General features: G+C 45.4%; 1 pseudogene; it reads left to right on the forward strand.

Moving 5' to 3' along the window:
* Positions 1-2,313: 2,313 nt before the first annotated feature.
* On the forward strand, positions 2,314-4,946 carry LOC147749133 (uncharacterized; annotated as a pseudogene).
* The last annotated feature ends 14,030 nt before the right edge of the window (positions 4,947-18,976 follow it).

Below are 18,976 nucleotides of genomic sequence, written 5' to 3' on the forward strand. Positions count from 1 at the left end.
AACGCCCCTCCCCGGGGACGCCGTGTACCCCCCATGATCGCCGGGGTACGCGCCGTACCCCTGCGATCATGTGGGGTACGTGCCGTACACCCAGCGTACATGGGGTACGCACCGTACCCCATGTACGGTGGGTGTACGGTGCGCACCCCATGTACGCTGGGTGTACGGCACGTACCCCACATGATCGCAGGGGTACGGCGTGTACCCCGGCGATCATGGGGGGTACACGGCGTACGGTGTGTATGTGATGGAGCGCTTTTCCGTACGAATCGCCTTTACCTGACGCGGACCGTACGAATAGCGTCCTGATCACCCGGTCCGGATCGTACTCGCCGGGTCGTACGGTGTGTTTACGAGTCGTACGGATTCGGCTACGAATACGAATCGTACGGGGGATTTTTTTTACCGGATCGGAATCAAGCCCTAAGTGTACATCTGAAAAGAAGTAAAAAGAGCAGTTTGTGCTTTTAATCCATTAGGTAGGGCTGTTGAATATCGTACGTTAATGATGGAGCTAATGTAGCAAATGCTATCTTTGCATGTTGGCACTGGGAATATATTTTGATTACAAAGTCAACTTCCCATTTGTCATTTTCAACAATAGTTTATTCAGTAGAATATTCTAATAGTGAAATATCAATCCGTTTTCATAATTATGTTCTCCATTTCAATTTAGCATCATAACGCGTAATAATACGACGCCGCGTCTATGAAAGGCCCTGCACAGGCGCGGCGGTCGAAACCTTAGAGGGATTACCCCCTGACGAAGGGCTAGACCCGAAATGCATTGTTTTAAAAAAAAAAATCCTGTGAAGTAAACAGTGGATTATTACACGGTATGATGCTAACTTGAATGGAGAACATAATTTTGAAAACGGATTGATATTTCACTATTGGAATATTCTGCTGATGCTGAATAAACTATTATTGAAAACGGCAAATGGAAAGTTGAATTTGTAAAGCGAACTCTTCGCATAGGAGTGCTTACATGAGTTTGTCCTTCCCGTGGTGAAGGACTTACTATATCTTATTACGTTAACACACCCCATGATCAGGTGGTGACACTCTATAGCACCCATACACTTGGATGCATTGCTTTAATTTACAAACTGTTTTCCGAAAAAGGAGTGCGACGTTTCCTAATTCTTACTAATGTATTGGAATTAACAGGACTTCTATTGTAAGAACAAACGGAAATACAGGTTTGGGTCTGCTTCCCACAAACTTGGACGCAGCATGAAAAGTCGAGTAAGTATGAGGGCTAGTCCATTAGCATAAATAACGTTTTTGCTGATATCAGTAACCTGTTATTGATGTATTATAAAAACGGTATGAAAGCTAGACCATACTTCTTAATTCATCTTCCATGAAGGAGTCACCACCCTCTGGCACTTCCTCCATTTCAAAACATGACAAATCCCACTGAAAGACTCAATTGTGTCAACCCTGGAAAAAAAGGACTTGGCCCAGCTCAGAGGCAACACCACTTTGTATCTCCATTGATTTCACTGGTGTTGTGCCACAAAATAAGGAAATGACACAATTGAACAGTCAAAATGTAGCGGTATGCTACAGTAACCATTGGCATCGTTGTGTATACAATAATATACTTTGTTAACACACAGAAAATATTATATGCAATACAAAATGTCTTGTATACTGTTTATTAACAAAATGGCTGTTAAAAAATATCACATGCATGTGTGTGTAAGGCGCTCTGGGTTTCCTCATTATTATGTGCAGTGTGCCATGCCATGAGCTAACCCTCCTTTCTGTATTTTTGACATTTTAGCAGTAGAACTGCTGAGTTCAGCTGCAAACAAAGGAACAAAGAAAAATATGGCTTTCCCTAAAAGAAAACCCAAAGATCCAAAACAAAAATCAATATGGGAATTATTCACTAAATAAGGGAGTGTAAGTACCGAGGTCTCTCCTACAGGCTCTAATGGCGGCAAAAGAACAAAAAGGTTGTCTGATGATGCTCTATCTAGCAGTGAAGGCATATATTCACATTCATATGACATTTCTGAAACATCATCTGCCACTGCAGCTGCTTCTCCCTGTGCTGATGATAGTTCTGCCATTGCTGACATAGGGATATTTTTTCACATGCTGACAGTGCTGAGTGTTCATTTCACATTGGTGCGGAGCGGGAAATTGAGGAAAATAGTCAACATGTGGAGCAGCTGCTTGAGGTAGTATACTTCTTAGTTCGTGTAGGGTTTGCATTAAATGAGGATTCTCACGATTTGGGACATTTCATTGAATTGTTAGAGATGATTTCTCATAAAGATGAGAGGTTAAAACGAAAAAATGTCCAGGAGGTATGGGCACTATACCGCTCCTGATTACCAAAATGACATGATATCTGTGGTGGCAACACTTGTCTGTGAACATATTGTCAAACAAGTGGCGAAATATTCTGTGGTATTAGTTGATGAAATCGAAGATTTCTCACATAAAGAGCAGCTGAGTTTTAATATCTGCTTTGTTTATTGGGATGGAAATATTCAGTAGAATGCTCTAGGGTGTTACCATATGGAGAAGTTTGATGCCTCCAGTCTCTCTGTAGCCATTGTTGAAGCAATAAAGAAAGCTGAACTTGACTGGGAGAAATGTGTTGCACAGTGCTACAAAGGAACATCCGTTATGAGTGGCTGTTTTAATGGTGTCCAAGCAAAAATAAGAGAGATCACATCACAAGCAATTTATATACACTGCCATGCCCATCGCCTAAACCTTGCATTAGTGCAAACAGTAATTAAAATATAACCATTAAAATAGTTATTTTCAACATTGCAACCACTTAATGTTTTTCTACATCAAGGCATCAATCAATCAATCAATCAATCAATCAATCAGTGCATTTATATAGCGCACTACTTACCCAGAGGGTCTCAAGGCGCTGGGGGGGGGGGGGGGGGGGGATCTGCTACTGCTCGAACAACCAGGTCTTGAGTTGCTTCCTGAAGGCGAGGTGGTCCTGGGTCAGGCGGAGGTGAGTCGGGAGGGAGTTCCAAGTCTTGGCGGCCAGGTAGGAGAAGGACCGTCCTCCTGTGGTGGCTCTTCGGATGCGGGGGACGGCGGCGAGGGCGTGGCTGGTCGATCGAAGCTGGCGTATGGGAGCGTAGAAGTTGAGGCGGCTGTTGAGGTATCCTGGGCCTTGGCTGTGTAGGGCTTTGTGTGCGTGGGTGAGGAGACGGAAGGTGATTCTCTTGTTGACCGGGAGCCAATGCAGATCCCTCAGGTGTCCAGAGATGTGGCTGTGACGGGGGATGTCGAGGATGAGTCGTGCTGAGGCGTTCTGGATCCGCTGGAGTCTCTTCTGGAGTTTGGCGGTGGTTCCGGCGTAGAGGGTGTTGCCGTAGTCCAGACGGCTGGTGACGAGGGCCTGGGTGACCGTCTTCCTGGTCTCGGTGGGGATCCACCGGAAGATCTTCCGCAGCATGCGCTGGATGTTGAAGCACGACGAGGAGACGGCGTTGACTTGTCTGGTCATGGAGAGGGAGGAGTCCAGGATGAAGCCCAGGTTGCGTGCGTGGTCTGTTGGTTTGGGTGCGCTGCCTAGGGCGGGGGGCCACCAGGAGTCGTCCCAAGCGGCGGGTGAGGATCCCAGGATGAAGACTTCCGTCTTATCTGAGTTCAATTTCAGGCAGCTGTTCTTCATCCATTCGGCTACCTCTTTCATCCCTTCGTGAAGGTTGGCTCTGGCGGTGGCGGGGTCGTTGGTAAGGGAGAGGATCAGCTGGGTGTCGTCGGCGTAGGAGATGATGTTGAGGTGGTGCTGGCGTGCGATGTCTGCGAGGGGGCTCATGTAGATGTTGAAGAGGGTTGGACTGAGTGAGGAGCCTTGAGGGACGCCGCAGATGACTTCGGTGGCTTCAGATCTGAACGAAGGGAGGCGGACCCTCTGTGTCCTTCCGGCGAGGAAGGAGATGATCCACTCCAGTGCCTTCTCCTGGACTCCGACGTTGCTGAGGCGTTGTACTAGGGTACGATGGCAGACAGTGTCGAAGGCCGCAGAGAGGTCGAGGAGGATGAGGGCCGCTGTTTCTCCGTTGTCGAGCAGCGCTCGGATGTCATCGGTGACTGCGATCAGGGCGGTCTCGGTGCTGTGGTTGGCCCGGAAGCCAGACTGCGAGGGGTCGAGGGAGCTCGTTGCTTAAGGTTAGAAAGAGAGCAACCTGTATGTAATGGAGCTAGAAAGACTCTCAGGTATGAGGTGGTTTTACTGGTCCTCCTGGGTGGAAAATGCAGATGTAATTGAGTCTATTAGTTTTGTTCTCTGTCTAATAGAATCACAACAACGTGACAAGGAGGCTAGTTCAGAAGCCGAAGGACCTCTTAAGAATACTGAAAACGTTGGTTTCTTCCTTACATTGCGGCAAATGGAACTCATTCTCTGAAAGATTCACAGTCTATCCGAGGTACTACGGAGCAAAGACCTTGATATGCTGAGAGCATGTGATCTAATTAATTCATCAAGTAGTGAATTATTGAAACTCCGTCAAGACAGTCAGTGGACCGGATTGTTAAGTCAGTCTAAGGACTTAGCAAAGCAGTGTGGAATTGAGATTCAAGAAAAATCCAATCCAAGTGCACCACCTTTGAGACACCATAAATTGAGTAACAAACTGACAGATTATTTTCTCAGTACCTACGTAGGGAAAAGATCCAGTCATTTTGATGTCTCAGAAGGTCAAAATCCACTGTCTGGGTGCTTAAAGCAGGAAGTTTATTTCTCAACGTTGGATAGATTTGCAAATGAGTTTGTTGCTCGCTTTACAGACAACATGGGTCTCATGCCAGCTGTTGGAATGTTCAATCCAAAGGCTAAACATTTTTGGGAGTTTTCCTCTGCACTAGTTATTGTTTACAAATATCCAAAGGCTGCAGAAGATCAAAGTCCTCTCCAATCGAAACTGGAAAATCATATCTACAGATGAGAATGTACCAGGTATTCACTCAGTCAGGCCATTTCTCGTGTATCTACCAGGAGCATTTCCTCAGGTTTCGTATCTTTTAAATCTAGCTCTTACATTACCTTTTACTACTGCTACAAATGAGAGATAGTACTCCTGTATGAAAAGGGTAAAACATTGTTTGCGCAAGAAGTGTGGAGACAAAAGACTCAGTGATCTAATTATGGCTTAGGAACCTTATGAGTTTAAGCAGCTACATTTGAATGAAGCCATTGACAGATTTGCTGAAATGCACCACCGGAGGTTCCCTTTTAAAAAATGAGCTGGTCCTTTCCCTCTTTCAGAGAAGCAGCCTCACACTTTGTATTTTATTAATCTGCTCATGAAGGCAATCAAGCAGCATCAGTACTGCTGCAACCTATGCAGCACCAAGTGAATATTCAAACCACTTGTAATACTCTGACAGTCACTATAAGCTTCCTTGATTTCCAGACCTGCAACAGAGCTTTTAAGTCAGTTTCCTCTCACATTGAGGCGTATGCCACTGATCACAGAAGCAAATACCCTATACAGGAGTACGAAGACAGCATCTACTGCACTGCCATTCAGTATCGGCCTTCTCTGGATGACCAGGCACCCAACAGTTACTTCTCAATCAGTCTTTATTCCCCTTAAGGCCTGAAGAAATCTGCATTAGAGTCTCAGAAGCCAGTACCCTATGCAGGGTCAAGAAGACAGAAGCTATCACACTACCAAATAGCATCAGCCTTCTCCTGATAGCTAGGCAAGCAACAGCTATTTCCCAGTAAGTCTCCTCTTCTCACCTTGAGGCATATGCCCCTTGAAGATATCCGCCAGTGATCGCAGAAGTTAGTAATCTATGCAGGGGCACAAAGACATCAGTTACCATGCTGCCAAGCATATCCACCTCCTCAATATGGCCGGGCAAGCAACTGCTGCTCTCCACTCAATCTGTTTTTACCTTAAACCATTTGCTGTCAGAAAGCCTCAGCCAGTGATCACAGAAGAAAGTATCCTCTGCAGGGGAAAGAGGACAGCATCTGCCATGCTGCCATGCAGTATCAGCCTTGTCTTGATGGACAAGCAAACAGTTACTCCTCAGGCAGTCGCTACTTTCCTTGAGGCCAAAGCCACATGAAAATATCTGCCAGTGATTGTAGAAGTCAGTAACCTATGCAGGTCAAAAAGAGAGAAGACACCATGCTTCTAAACCATATTGGCAAAGCACCAACTTGCTGTCCATTTCATTTCGTTCTGTCACAGTGGATATGCAGCCTCATCATATCAGCTTGCCATTTGTAGAAATATGAAAACAATATTATAAAGCACTGTTAGCCACCTTGATTTCCAGCAGCCAAGCACTTGCTGTCCACCTATTTGTTCTCTCATAAAGACTGGCTATTATCAGCACGGCAAATATTATTTGTACCAGCCAGTATCCTATTTAGATATCTGTATACCGTATCTGTGGCACTGTCAGCCTATTCTGGATTTCACATTAGCTGAGCATTAAGTTACCCTCAAATCATCACTACAACTGTTGGCCTCTTTCTATCCACCCAGGCAGCGCCCGATCCTTTTCAAGGAAGCTGAGCAGCACCATCTCTTATTATCAGTAATGCAATATCAACATGACCGTCAGTATCTTTCTCCATGTTAGTAAAATCTGCCGAATTTTCTTGACACTCTCTCAACATGGTCATTCAGAACAAGCATATTATTGATCAACATAAGTACTGTACCTGTGAAGTGAATGTTCTCTGTGGAAGAAATTAATGATAGTAAACCACAGGTTTAGAATTATGTGTACTACGTAATTGAAAGGAAGGTTGTTGGGAAAACTTGACCTACATTAAATAGCACTGTTATCTACGTTTCAAGACTGAGATTAAATTACATGGCATTCTTAGTTTCTAAATCAAATGATAGAGTGAACTTGTTTTGAACATTATATGCCCATCAACCTTCCCATTTTATAAGTTATTTGATATTGATAAAGGCTGACTTCAGCTTGACTAGTGTTCTTAATTAGCCCCTTCCCTGCTGGGCTAATTCCCCCTGCGGTGCGGGGGGAGGGGGGCCGCGTGCGGCACCTCTGTGCTTGTGACGAGCTCAGCTTGTCAGGCTGCACAGTAGAGCTGTGCTCATGACGAGCTGAGCTCGTCATGACTCCGCCCACTTAATGGAACACCCAGCAGAGCAGGGGAATTATCCCCACGTGGGCGTTCCACAGCAGTTATGAAGAGCTCAGCTCAGGTCCAAACAGGGACCCTTACTTCTAAGTCAGGATAAGGGGATTACACTCCTTAATAACCCCTGCTCACCCCCTTGGTAGCTTGGCACGAGCAGACCGGCTTATCTCAGAGGCAGTGTGTTAAGCATTTGTGAATATACACAGTAATACAGTGATCACACTACAGATGGACACAACACAGGTTTTATAAAAATAAGTATTCTTTATATAGACTTAAACACAAGACCACAAATGACAAAAATCCACAAAACTGCACTTAGGGTTACTTAAAAGATGATTAAAGTCTCTTAGTTCAAGTTGTTGGTAAATGCGACAAAGTTCTCAACAAAGTACCTGGATGCGTAACGCAAAGTGAACAAAAGGCTCGCAAAAGGGGAGATGCGTCGGTTCCGTGACCCAGGGGAACGGTTGCGTCCTTCCTCAATGCTTCCGCAGAGTAGGGGACTCGTTGTGAGCCTTACCGATGCGGAGGTGATGCGTAGATTCTCGGCCTGCGGGCCCGTTGCGGTGCGCAAGATGGCGCCTTGATGCGATATGATGATCCGGTTTCGATGCGAGAAGATGGCGCCCTTGATGCGGCGAGGCAATGATGATGCGATGACGCCCTGGCAGCCTTGCGACTGCTCTGTACTTTGGAGCCACGACAGGCCCTGCGACACGCTTCTCCGGTGATGCAATGGCGACTCTCGATGGTGTCACGCTTCTCCGGTGATGCGACAGCAGGCAGCTTCGATGAACACACGCTTCCAGGGAGATGCGGCAAAGGCTCGCTTCTCCGGCGTTGCGACGATTTCAGCTGTGGCGGTGACATGCTTCTTCTCGATGCGTAGCTCTTCCAGCTCCCAGCGGCACGCAAGTGACTGGAGTCAGAATTCCCAGCAAGGAAATTCAGGAGGGAGCTGGAGGTGAAGTCTTTTGTCCCTGAGACTTCAGCAGGAGACAAGCACAGTTCAAGCCCTTGGAGACTATTCTGTAGATGAAAGTCCTTACAAAGTTCCTTCTCCTTTCCCTTGGCAATGAAGCAACCACTGCAGGCCAATCCAGCAAACAGCACACTGGCAGAGGGGCAGTCCAAACTCCTGCAGTTTCCTAGGTTCTTCTCCTTGGCAGAAAGGTTTCTTGTTCCAGAAGTGATCTAATTTCTTGGGATCAGGGTCCCAATATTTATACCCCAAAATCCTTTGTTCTCTGAAGGCAGAGATGCCTCTGCCTAGTTCAAACCAGTTCCTGAGCACTTTGTTGACATGACTCTCTTCTTCCTTTTACTGTGCAGGGCAGAGACATCAGCCGTCCCACAGGAGGTGGAACCAGCACAGGGGCGGGAAGATACAGCTCCTGAGCTCTATGTTGACATGATTCCTCCTCTCCTTTCACAGTGCAGGGCAGAGACATCAGACAAGCCACAGGTGGTGGAGCCAGCATTGTAGAGGGAAGGCCCAGCTCCATTCAGGTTCCAGGTGTAACTCCTCCCTCCCATCTAGATGCAGCTCTCTCTATTCACCACTGGGCTGCCCCAGCCTGTCTCCTGGAATCCCCCAGCCCTGTCACTCACAAACCCAGACAAGGAATTCACAACCCAGCAGAGGCAGGCTCAAATAGTTTGGCAGGCAAATACATACTTTCTAAAAGTGGTATTTGCAAACACAGAACATTAAAATAAACTTTACTAAAAGATGTATTTTATTATTCTGAGTTCAGCATACTAAATTCGAATTTCTACCATGTTCCCTGAGTCAGTTAGGATTATAAGAATGTAATAATCTAACTGCCCATTCTATCCTATGAGAACAGGTAGCCTTTAATAGTGAAAAACGAGAATGGCTGTAATTCACTATTAGAACATGCTACACACATCAGAGCATGTCCTACCTTATACGTACAATGCACCCTGCCCTTGGGCCTACCATAGAGGTGTCTAATATGAAGCAAAGGGAAGGTTTAGGGACTGGCAAGTGGGTGCACTTGGTCAAGTCGACATGGCAGTGCTAGACTGCACACAGGCCTTGCAATGGCAGGCCTGAGATACACTTTACAAGCTGCGTCTGTAGGTGGCACAACCAATGCTGCAATCCCACCAGCAGCATTTGATTTACAAGCCCTGGGCACACACGGTGCACTGTACTAGGGGCTGAGAGATAAATCAAATAACCCAATCATGGAATCCAATCAGTATATCAATTTAACATGGGGAGCACTTGCACTGTGGCACTGATTAGCAGTGGCACTGTGCCCAAAGCAAAAATCCAGCAAAAACATATCAAAACAGAAGAGGCAATCCGTCAAAATGGAAGAGAGACTCATGCCAATTATGTCAGGTCTAACAGGCATTGTATAGTTTTGTGATAAGCTTTTTATCATCTGGACATTTGAGTAATATCGGCAGGGACCACAGTTTTACCGGTTCTTGCAGAAAAGAAGTGTGTTGTGTTCTCATGGTCGCTCTCAATCTATAATAGATGAAGCCACGTAGGGGTGTGTGATCACGATCTCCAAGAAAGTGTGTGAGCGTAAAATGGGATCCCCAGAGGAAGGCCACACCCATCTCCTGCAATCCTGCTTCCTGTAATATAGTGAGTGCTCTATTCTCCCGAGGGAAAGATGATGTAACAATGGGAATGTCTGGGCATATAGTGGAGTTTTGCCCAATCGCGTAGCGAGTGCCTGCTGGCTTTCCATGTACTGTGGAGTGAGCTAACCTCTTTAAATGCATTAATCGTGGGAGTATATTATAATATGGATTTCAGAGGGTTGGGATGAACTGCATCGTACTCAAATGCAGTGTGTGGCATATAGCACTGGGGGTAGCACCAGTAATGTGCAAAGTGAGCTTATGGGCACTGATAATACAAGTAAAAGTCAGGCGCTCCAAATCCCCCGTGTGTGAGGACATGTAAGGGTCTGCCAGCTAATCCTAGGCTCCTTACGGGCCCACACCAGAGTCGTCTTGCAGGATTGGAGTGTCTTCAAGAATGTTTGCATAGAATAGATGAGAATATTGATAAAGACATAAAAATCTAGGTAATACAATCATCTTCATAATTGCTAGCCTATCGGTCAGTGACAAGGGGAAAAAGGCCTAACAAGCCATCAGGTCCTGCAATTTAGTGATGAAGACGCCATAATTTTGACGGATTACGACTTCCGGGTCATGGTGTATCCACACTTCCAAGAATTTTAGGGAATCAACACACCACTCTAGTGGATATTCTAGAGCAGGGGTCTCCAACCTTTTGTGTAGTGAGAGCTACTTCTGGTCAGTGAAAATTGTCGTGAGCTACTAAACCCCAAGCAACTCGCGCATTTTTCCGAGAGACCTCCCACGCCCAGTTTCATTGACGTTAAACCTATTTCTTCAGAGCCCATACTGTTGTTTGTACACAATAACACTGAAAGAAAAGACTCTGCATGTATGCTGTTGGCAAACCGGTGTATGACCTTTCAATTAATAATAGCTTCAAAATCAGGACCGTAAGGTGTCAGAATACTTTAAATGACACAGATTTACACAAAGACAATCAATCAGTGAAATGTTACATAAGACAGAGGACAAGAAGGTATAGGAGTCACAAGTCATCCATACTGGTAGGCAGGATAGTTTAAAGGTGCTTGATCAGGGGAGACAGAAACATAGAATTTTTTTAAACCCCCTTAACTTCTAACAACACGGTTAGGGGATTCTAATAGGAATTGATTTCTACCCAAATTAACCTATTTTGCAACAACTGGGGGAAATCATAATGGTCCAGCCCAGGCCGGCCAGCCTATACCTTGCAGTTTTCATGCAGCTCTTTGATAAGTTACTTGCTCACTGTTCTACATTAGGATTTTAACCCAAAGAGCTAGCTAGCAACAATCTGCACCTTCTTTGCAGCAGGCATATTGACCCTCTGTGCTACCTTACTGTGAGTAAAAACGTCATTTGTATTGTAAGTTTACAAATCACACACAGATCTCTTTCTCTGTTTCAAAGAAGTACATTCATCACACTGTTTGACATTTTTATTGTTGGCAGAAAGGTGTTGGGGGCCAGGAACGCAGTAGCAGGTGTTTTCTATATTTATATTGGCACCCCCACACGGAGTCAGCCTTAGCACCCGGTGGCATAGGTAGCGCCGCCCTAGCTGCAGCACAGTACATGCAAGGACTTTTGATTTGAATGTCAGCTGCCGCTGTGCTTCATTACTGTTAAGGCAAAAGTTAAAGCACGGTGGCAGCCGATGTTAATATCAAAGGTCCTTGCATGCTCTGAACTGCTTTCACAGTCATGCAAAGACAAATATATAGCGCAGTGTAGTAATCAATGAAATCCTTTCAGTGATTACTTCACTGCGCTATATATTTGCCTTTGCATGACTGTGAAAGGAGTTCAGTGCAGGCAAGGACCTTTGATTTTAACATCGGCTGCCACTGTGCTCCAACTGTTGCCTTAACAGTAGTGAAGCACAGCGGCAGCTGACATTCAAATTATAAGTGCATGCAAGGACTTTGAATGTTATCATCGGTGCCACTGTGCTTTATTATTGAAGGAGGCACATCTAATCCTAAAGTGCAGCGGCAGACAACGCTAAAATTAAAAGGCCTTCCAAGCACTTAATGCTTTTTAGCCAGCAACTCGGCTCATTCAGGGTCAGGGGGCCCCTCTTTCCTCACAGCTGCTCCGAGAAGCCCAAAAATGGAAGATGATCAGTGCCAGCATGGAAAACACAGGTGGCGCGTGACTTCGAGGAAAAAAAGAACGTTCTTCAGGCAACAGGAACCTTACATTTTATTACATCCACTGCCACAGTAATATCGGCCCGGCGCCCAGTGCCTGAAAGGACTTTTTAATTTTAACGTTGCCTGCCACTGCACTTTATTACTGAAGGCAGATCTAAAGTGCAGTGGCAGACAAAGCTAAAATCAAAAGGCCTTGCAAGCACTGAGTGCTTTTTAGCCGGCGCCTCGGCTCATTCAGGGTCAGGAGCCCCTCTTACCTCAGAGCTCCTCCGGGAGACCCAAGAGCGTGGAAGATGATCCGAAGCGCAGTGCCAGCATGGAAAACACAGGTGGCTCGTGACTCCTAGGAGGAACAAGCATTGGAAATGCAATAGGTCTCGCATTAGGAAAGTTTGAGCTAATGGTATTGTAAATGACACTTTTTTTTATTTATGTGTTGGTTTTGAAAGTAGCAAAATTAATAGCTTTGTCAGTTACAATGTCAATAGTTTTAACTTTTGCAAATGTGACACCTATAGCATTTGTAATGCAATGTGTGTTGTATCTGCCATCCCAAACATAGTACCCGCATTCAGCCCACTACAATCATCGCAAAGCTAGTTACCGTGAATAAAAGTCCCCTAAAAATCAAATACGTAAATTGTATAAGTAATGCTTTTGGGGTTAAAAACTATTTAACACAATGTTTTACATAACGACTACCGTGGTAGGATCTGTACAAAACAGCTGTCGTTTTCATATTATTCCAAAGAAGCTTCATCTTAAAAACCACACATATTTAAGGTTACATTTGTATACAAAAGCTCGGAGTGCAAGGCTCTCATGGTACTGGAGTACGACAGGCATGATTCAGAATTCTTAGGCAGTCATGAATACAAATCGAACCTATACAAAATTAAAAATAAGCATAGGATGTTGCTCTTTGATTTGTAACTAGATATCCTTCCCCGTTACACGATTTCAAAGTAGCCCCCAGGCAACGTGCTCCATAGAAAGCAACAACAACGTAAACTTTCATTTTTCGTAGAGGAAATAAAAATGCAGACAGAAGAATAAAATAGTAGATAACAAAATACTTTAAATGTTTTAATGGTCAAAAGGCGCTTTAAATCGTTAGCGCTTTCAGCAATCACGTCAGGCTACGTAGCACATGAGATGTCTCCTCCCCTTTCTCCTTCCCTTCTCAAAATTCTTTAAAAAAAAAAAGTTTGCCAAAAAATTAATCCTCTTCCCCGTGAGGTGGCCCCTTCTCTTCCCTTCCAATGTGCCTCTCCCACATTCTCAGACAGTTTTTATTAAAATTTGCAGACAAAAGAAAAACAAAAATGGCAGCCTGAGCTTATTTTTGAAACGGGGCACAGCGACGAGACGCCATATTCTGCAGATCTGCACAAAAAGGACGAGTGAAATCCAAAAAGCGGGAGGGGAGGCAACAGAGCACATCTGCAACACGGGAAAATGTATAGAATTGTACAAAACAAAATACGATAAATAACACAGATGACACTACGCGGCGCGATTCATTTGCAAAAAAATATATAGAATAACAAAAGATTTTGCAGAAGTTCCGTAGAAAGAGATCGACGCCGGTTCGATAATGCCACAGCTCTGTGCTAACAAAAATGCGGAAAAAATAAGCATTTAAATCATTGGCAAATTCTACGGAAATTGATTGCAAATGGGAGCAGCTCTGCTTGCAAATCCTCCCTCCGTCGCCCAGGCTGCTGGACTGGAATTGCAGCAGCTAGAAGTGAGGAAGAAAAAAACAAGCAGCAGAGCACGGCGTCAGTGTTGGCATTGCTGGGGGGTAGGGGGGAAGTGGGGATTTAAAAAAAAAAATGCGGGGAGAGGGAACAGACGGAGGGCAGGCAGATAAGGGGAGGGGGAGGAGAAATGCGACACGGCGGGCAGGGGAGGGGGCGGAGCGGGGAGAGGTAACAGACGAAGGGACGGCAGATAAGGGGAGGGGGGAGGAGAAATACGACACAGCGGGAGGGGGCGGAGCGGGGGCCTGGAGTGCGGCTGAGGGAACTGATGTGCACGCGCTTTTAAGCTCAATGCGCATGCGCATTGAGCTTAAAAGTCACGGGCACTGCAAGGAATCGCCACGATTCCTTGCAAGTTGGATAAAGAGTGGATAAGCCCCCATAGTCTCGCTTGCTCGATGCGCATGCGCATCGATAGGCGAGACCTAAAAACGTAACGTACTTCGCCCCGCCCCGCCCCAGCTAGATTTACTAGAGCCAATCAGAGCAGCTCGCTTGTGTGAGGCGGATTAGTTGTGAAAAAGGGCTGAAAGTTCTTAAAGAAAACAACGGGATACAAAATAAAATTGCAAATGACATCGTAATAATTAAAGAGCAGCGCGAGCTACCCTCAGAGGGTCGGCGAGCTACCGGTAGCTCGCGATCGACCTGTTGGAGACCCCTGTTCTAGAGCATGAAGTTACGTGGACGGAGTTAGAGGAAACATAACTGATTTTAACCACTTAATGCTCAGCTCAGAATACCATTCATATTTTACATATTATCAAACAATTGGGGCCATTTTCGTAGACGTGTCTCTCACATACACCACCATATCGTCTGCATATAATATTATGGCCACAAGACATTGGCGAAATTGCAGGGCCGCATCAGAGTGTTTCTGCTGAATGATACAGGCTAGTAGCTCCAATGGAAGGGCGAATAATATCGGGGATAGTGGGCATACCTGTCTCGTCCCTCTGTAAATGTATAATGGGTCAGATGTTACACCATTCACATGGGCAATGGGATCCGTGCACTACAACAGAATCAAGTGCAGAAAGGCCTTGAGCATCCCCATTCTAGCCAACACGGAAAAAATATATGGTCATTGGATGGAATTGAACGCCGTTTCATGCTCATTTGCTGATGAGTGTGCACTATATAGCTGGGCATAAAAACTGACGAATTTGCTCAGGATAGCGGTGGTATCATGAAAGTGTTCGCCATCAGGAGCAGTGATGGTCACTATATGATTAGCCCCCCTCACCATACACCCTTGCCACCACTGGGTCAGGTACTGGCAGGTTCAACAGGCATTGAACCTCTTGTTCTTCTGCTTAGTTATATTCAGTTAGGTGTTTGTTGATATTTGCCAACGTTGCAGGGTCAGGGTGGCTCACATAAGGTTTTTCCAAACCGCCGATATCCGAAAAGTTGTAATTGGCCTTCCCCGTACTCGGAGGACGCTGATAAAATTGGTTTTATTATGGAATGCCTTTACACGACAAGGCTGATGTTTGAGATTTGAGAATATTGGAAGACTGGAGAACGACATCATATATTGAAAGAATACTGAATTCTCGTACAATAATTGGAATTTATACATTTACATTTGCTCTGGTGTCTTTGGCGTGTATTCAAGAAGGCCCACCACTCATGCTTCTTGATATACTGAAACTAGCCTTAGCCCTGAAGAAGTCGTTTGGTTACCACACCAAGACGAAACACGTGTTGGCGGCTAGTGTGTTTTCGTTTGAAGAAGACTGAAATAAATCAAGATGAAATGCGATGACTAATCGTCTTATTGAATTGAATTGATGGACTACAATACTTCTCTTGGAGCTCAGGATATACCCCTTGTTTTGATGGCTCAGTTAAGGACAGATACTGGGTGGATTGGATTCCTGGCCGGCAGAGCTACACTACTGTGCTGCGATCTTGCTGTGGGCTTTCTAGTGCCCCCCAATTCTACATTATCTTAAATGTATATATGAAGATACTACCTGAAACAATGTATGCAGCTGCATTTTTAATAGGAATTGAATTATGTCTGTTTAAAGGATACTTCTTTTGTATTTGTAGAGATTTTCCAGCCTCTGTTTGTGATATAAGTAACCAAAGGTTAGATGCATCCCTTCCTCTGATAGCACCAAGCCAAAGATCATCAATGTTGCTTCCTTACATTTCATGGGGTCCAAAGGTCTCGTGATGTCACTTCCTGTGATATCATGAGGTCAATGCCTTGCGTTTGCACTTCCGGTGACATCAGCGGGTGGGTCAAAGGGCAGATGATGCCACTTCCTGTCATATCACCAGGCCAGATTTTGTGTGATGTCACTTCCTGTGACATCAGGAGGGTGTCACATGACATGTGATGTCACTTCTGCTACCCCTGACATTTTGATGAATCGACATTTATGCATGTTATTCAATTTCTCTGCCTTTGTCCGCCTAGCCTTGCATGGTGAGCACAGGGAGGAAAAATGAAGAATTAGCCCGTGTACAGGGTAAAAACTCCCTGCACGTCAGGGCCATTTGATTTCTCTTTACAAAAAGCTTAACAAATGGGGACTATCTGTTACACAAACCTTCAGTACTGTAAAGGGAATTTTACAATGTGGCAGCTCCCTTTACAGCAAAGAGAACCTTATTAGACAAACAGAACTCTCTAAATAGGATGGATGGTCCACAGCCAAGTTGACAGAGGTCATAACCTCAGTCTCCTGACAGATCAACAGACCATCCATTAGGGTCTAAATGACCCATAAATCCTCTTTATTTAGCAACAACCTCAAGTAGCAACAAACTCAAGTGGCTCTAAACAGGCCCACAGAGCTTTTCAGTTGTACACAAGCAGTCCAACAAAACAAAATTACACCCCTAACTCTAGTCCCAACCAGCAATATACTAGACAAGTACTTCACCCAAAGGTTCAGATGATCAGAGAATGCGTGAACTGCCTAGCACCCCAAGATTATTGTTACTCCCTTCTCAGGCAGCCACAGGGTTTGGCAACAATCCCCTCTCAGAAGAGGTGCCATCATCTTACTCGACAGGCACATTGCCTCAGCCTCCATTGCTTATAAAAAGAAAATGCAGTGCCCTCCTGCTTTATGGCTTTACATCACAAATTCCTCCCTTATGCAAGGTATTTTTCCTGATAATCTCATGGTGGGCCATTCCGCCTGTTCCTAAGAAAACCAAATGTAGACCGAAACACCCCTGACCACTACAAATCCATTACGGTCTACCTTTCTTTGCAAAAATGATTAAATGTGCAACTATTCAGCCAGAACATTTCTCTACGGCAACCTGCTGCCGGACTTCCACCAAGATGACTTTGGGGTTTGGCATAGTACTGAAACCTCTTAGTTCATAATTATAGATTAATCTGTTCGAATCTGTGATAAAGGCAAATACTCCATCCTGGTACTCTGCGTTCTTTCAGCTGCCTTGGATACTATTGTCCACAAGATCCTCCTCTATACTCAACAGAACAGAAAGGGATTTGACAGTTCCTTACCTAATTTGTTTCAAGTCCTATCTTTCCAACATGGGTCAAAACTCCTGAATCTCTGTCGGCCTCTTCTGCTGTCCCTTTGATGAACCTCAACGTTCCGTTGTGACTCTCCTACTGTTCCATGTGAATGTTGAACCTCTTTGAGAAATATTTTGCAATGCTGGAATCGACTTACGCCAATATGCTGCTGACCTGGCGCTGTCCTTAAAAATCACTTGCAAGGTAAACATTGATGCTCTTACCCAAAGGATCTTAGACATCAGTTAATGGATGTCACTGATGGAACTCAAGCTAAATGAACCAAAAACGTAATTTTATCTTCTTTTATCAATAAGTTCCAGGGTGCTCACACCAGACTTGAAGCCATATGTAGGTGGCCAAATACCGGTTGGTAACGGCCGATTTCGGCCGTTACCGACCGGTATTTGGAGTTTCAGATGAAGGGGCCAAAATATTACCGAATCTGTAAATTTGCTGAATCAGTAAATTTACAGATTCGGTAATATGGGATGTAGGTGGCACTGAAAACAGTGCCACAGGCCCTTAATAATTCGTTATTTACCATCAAATACTATTTGATGGTAAATAACGAATTCCTGTGTACATGCACATCTGTGCATGTACACCTGTGCCATGTGGCACACATACATGCCCTAAGGGCATGTATGTTTGTCACATGGCACACAAGCCTGAATCCGTGGTGCAACAGGGTGTCAAAGTGACACCCTGTCCCCCTTGTAAAATCGGTAATTTTACCGAATCGGTATGTACCGATTCGGCAATTGCCAATGGTTCCTATGGGCCTCAAGGCCCATAGGAATCAATGGCAATTACCGAATCGGTAAATACCGATTCGGTAATTACCGAATGTTACCGATTCGGTAAGTATTTTGGTAAAAATACCTACATAGGCAATATGAAGGAGTTGAATGCTACAGACTCATTTTTACCACCATGTTACTATCAGCTGCATGATGATGAAGACAACCCCCAAGCCATAGGCTCAGATGCCACCAAAGTTCAAACCAGAGAGTGCCCATGAATTTCAGAGCACTGAGTTAGTGGCACCAGAACTGAAAGCGAATGCAGTCTGCAATGAGGTCTGTACAATGATATAAGCTCTGCCAACAAGAGATCAATACTCAGTTCCAATTGTGTGACCTACTCGACAGCAGTGCAGGCCAGAGGCAGTGGTCAGCACGGGTCAACCGCTGTCCAGCCAGCTTTTCCTGGATCTCTAACACACAAAGTTGGAATGGCATGTGGAGAAGATTTGTGGCTCAGGAAGGAAGTGGCACCAGAGCTGAGCGGGTATGCAGCCTACGACAATGCAGTGTTCTGCCTGGTACAGACTGCATTGGATTGGTGTGAGGGCCTGCAGGTCTGCCGTGTAGGCCGAAGGCCGAAGTCAGCAAGAGCCCACAGACTTGTGTGGTTGGAATACTATGCACAGAGTTGGTGGCACCACATTGCAGGGAGAATAGTGATATAAACTGCCATTAAATATGTGCTCTGCCATTGTGTAATGAAGTCTAAGTTCCAAATGTGTGACCTACTTGTCCGCTGTGTCTGCCGGTGGAGTACGTCAATGAGAAAGGAGTACTGCGGGCCTTGCTCGTGGAGGCCGTGATGGTCTGAGGAGGCTGCCAAGGTCGCGGGCCTCGAGCTTAGAGCTTGCACCGGCACGTGGTGGGCCCTCCGTGACACACGCCGGTTTCGGCAGGTGAGCAGTGAAGCCTGGATGCGCCGGGGCGGGCAGGACTGGTTCCGAGACCAGTGGCCCGGGCTGCCGCAG

This window comes from Lissotriton vulgaris, chromosome 1_1, assembly GCF_964263255.1.
Source record: "Lissotriton vulgaris chromosome 1_1, aLisVul1.2, whole genome shotgun sequence".
NCBI lineage: Eukaryota > Metazoa > Chordata > Amphibia > Caudata > Salamandridae > Lissotriton > Lissotriton vulgaris.